Genomic DNA, 3,734 nt, shown 5'->3' with positions numbered 1-3,734 from the left:
TACTCCACCTCATGTCTTGTTCTTCTTCCACTTACCAACAATCGTCTCCAAACAGTCGTATGTTATGTTTTACCCAGGAAAGATAGAAGAATCTGAAACCATGTCTCAGAAGCACAGAGATGGAAAGGACTGGCTCTGGCAGCTGAGACCAGCCATGCAGAGAGGCAGCAGATGGAAACTCGGAGTGATTCCGGTGCTCCTTACCCAACTCCTCACACTTCCATTCACTCATTAACCCATATTTACTGAGAGCCTGCTCAGCCCCGGGCTCGGGGAACACAAGCATAAGAAAGCGAACCCAGTCCCTACCTGTGTTAGTTTGCTCGAGCCGCCCTGACACAGTACCTCAGGCAGGGCAGCTTTAATAAAAGAGATCTATTCCCTTAGCTCTTGAGCCTGTAAATCCAAGATCAAGGTGCGGGCAGGGTTGGTTTCATTCTGAGGCCTCTCTCCTCTTCTCCTGTGTCTTCACATAGACTTTTCTCTGTGTCTGTCTGTCTGTGTCCTAATCTCCTTTTATAAGAACACCAGTCATACTGGATTAAGGTTCACACTTTTGACCTCATTTTAACTTAATCACCTCTTTAGGCCTCCGTGTCTCAATATAGCACATTCAGAGGTACTGAGGGTTAGGACTTCAGCACATAAATTTGAAGGGACACAATTCTGTCCACAACACTACCATTGTGGAGTTACAGTCTAATGGGGACGATGAGATTATTCATCAAAGAAGAATGCAAATAAGTCACAACTGTCATAAATGTCATGAAGGAGAGAATACAGTTAAAACACAGATGGGGAGACTGATTGAGACTCGGGGGACTCAGGGTATCGGGGAGGCTTCCGTTAAGGAAGTCCCCAGTGAGCTGGGATTGAAGGCAAAGTAGAATTAAACTAAGAAATTGGGGCTGAGCTTTCTGAACAAAGGATACAACATGTGCAAAGGCCCTGAGGTGGGAAAGACAGGTCTGTGTTTCTAAAAACAGCTCACACTCAGCACAATTCTAAATGTTTTAACTCTCTACCATCCTATTGGATGGGTACTGATAATACCCTTGTTTTACTTACATGTCAACTGAAGTAAAAATGCATGGGAGTTAGTTTTGGTTTTATTTGGGGACTTACTGAAAACTGTAGCTCAGGAGACAGTCTCTCAGGTAGCTCTGAGGAACTGCTCAGAAGAGATAATGGGGGAGGTCAGTGTATATGTGATTCTGGCAAAGGGGTGTGTGCACCCAAGCACACATCTAGGTAGAAGCTAGCTGCTAGTCATGAGGAATGAATGTCAGTGATTTTAGTGCTTTGTAAGTATAAGAAGACACAAGAATCCATGTTCATAAAAATTCTCCTGAAATATTTCTAGCTATCTAAGAGTCTGCTGCTTGTTTTCTCAGAGCAGAGACTGCCTCGTCCTGATTTCTGTCCTTTCAGGTTGCATTGTAAGTCGGCAACTGCAGTGGCTAATGACTTGATTCTTGTAGAACTGCATGATGGGCAACAGTCTTTATTTTACAGATAGAACAGAGAGATTAAGCAATTCTCTGAAGCTCACACAGCCAGTAGCTCACAGAGATAAAATTCAAACCCAGGTGGTCCAGTGTCCACACATGCTTCACCCTTCACGACTGATTGAGGACAGCCTGGTTTAGGAATTTTGTTTTTCTCCTATGACTGTTAGGGGGCCACTGAAGGTTTATGGCAAAGAAATATACCTCCTAAAGTTTCACTAGTCGTAAAAAGAAAAAAAACTTGTCTAAGTGATTTATCTGTTCTTTATCTCTTTTCTCTTTATGGCATTCCTGGACTGGGCAAATTTGCTTTATTTTATAACAACATTTCCATCTTTATACAGAGTCACAGGACTTTGGCGATTTGTCCAACATCTAACAGGAGGAGGCGCTAGAGGCAAGGAACACGTGCAGGTCCCGTTTAACATCACCAGTGAGCCTGAGCTGAGGCTTGTAGTCTTGCATTGGGTGCTGCTGGAATTCCTAATGAGCCCTCAAAATGTCAGCTCCCTAAAAGCCAGGCTCTTGGATGGAAATGACACCTGGGGGAAGCGGCACCTACCGTCTCTGTCATTGTGGTTACACTGTTTTCTTCTCTGAGCCTCAGCTGCCTGCCTGGCTGATGTTCTCTGGACTCTCCTCCCCTACCGTCCCAGGGCTGCACTAGTCTGTTCTCCAGCTGTAATCAGAGCTCTTCACCCGGGAGCCTTTGACCAAACTACATTCTCATCTCCTACACTGCTGGTGGGAATGCAGTTTGTGCAGCCACTGTGGAAAACAGTACAGAGATTCCTCAAAAGACTAAAAATAGACTTACATGATCCAGCAATCCCACTCCTGGGTATATATCCAAAGGTAATGCTAATTCGAAAAGATGCATGCACCCCAATGTACATAGCAGCACTATATACAGTAGCCAAGATGTGAAAGCAACCTAAATGCCCATTGACAGATGACTGGATAAAGAAGATGTGGTATATTTATACAACAGACTATTATTCAATGATAAAAAAGAATAAAATAAGGCCATTTGCAGCAACATAGATGGACCCGGAGATCGACATTCTAAGTGAAGTAAGCCAGAAAGAGAAAGAAAAATACCATATGATATCACTCATATGTGAAATCTAATAAAAAAGCAAAAGAAAAAGAAAAAAAGGAAAAAAAGAGGACACTAAAGAACTTATCTACAAAACAGAAACAGACTCGCAGAAGTTGTAAACAATCATGGTTATTGGGGAAAGGAGGTGGGAAGGGAAAAATTGGGGAGTTTGATATTTGCAAATGTTAGCCATTACATATAAAAATAGATTTTAAAAAAACAAATTTCTTCTGTATAGCACAGGGAACTATATTCAATTATCTTACAATAACCTTTAATGAAAAATAATATGAAAATGAATATATGAATATGCATGCATGACTAGGACTTTATGCTGTATACCGGAGACTGACACATTGTAACTGACTATACATCAATTAAAAAAAAAAAAAGAACAAGGCAAGGGTAATAAAGGGTGGGGTAGACCCAGTCCCCTTTCCCTTAGACTCTCCAGAAAACTCTCCCACAGTCATCTCAGCCCAGCCCAGCTCCAAAAAAGGAAAAAGCAAAGCTCTCAGCTGCCTTACCACAGGGAGCCAGGCACCACCACCCCACCAGCACACCCAGACCCAGAAGTCATTGGTAGTGACAGCAATGACAAGTGATGTCGCTTTATTGGCCATGTACTCCATACCAGGCATGGTGCTAAAGGCTCTGCTGAACTCCTCAACTCAATCTTTTCTCATTCGCATTCTTCCATCGTGATTATGGTTCTAGCTACATACTGTCTGCACTGTAAATCAACTCACCTTTTAGAGAACACAGCTAAACCCTCAGCAATACAATATGCATTCAAAGAGGAGTCTGTAGTTCTGATCATTTTTTTCTAACACACATCAAAATAATCCTGAACATGAAAACTTCTCATTTAAAATCACCTAGCAAAACCCACTTTGGGGAAAATTGGTCCCGTCCAGTTCACACTATGACCTGAAGAAGAAAGTATGATAATCTCCATTTATCAGATGAAGGGTTTGAAGCGCAGGGGAGAGTTGCATAGCAACCCCTCCCTGGATCTTCACCCCTTTTCCTGTCAGGCGTCTGAGACCCTGCAAACACCCCTCCCACCTTTCCAATGGGAAAACAAGATCTTACGAATCTTGTTAGGAAACAAGATTCGGGGG

The sequence above is a fragment of the Camelus bactrianus genome, chromosome 18, assembly GCF_048773025.1.
Source record: "Camelus bactrianus isolate YW-2024 breed Bactrian camel chromosome 18, ASM4877302v1, whole genome shotgun sequence".
NCBI lineage: Eukaryota > Metazoa > Chordata > Mammalia > Artiodactyla > Camelidae > Camelus > Camelus bactrianus.
This window is presented reverse-complemented; position numbering follows the sequence as displayed.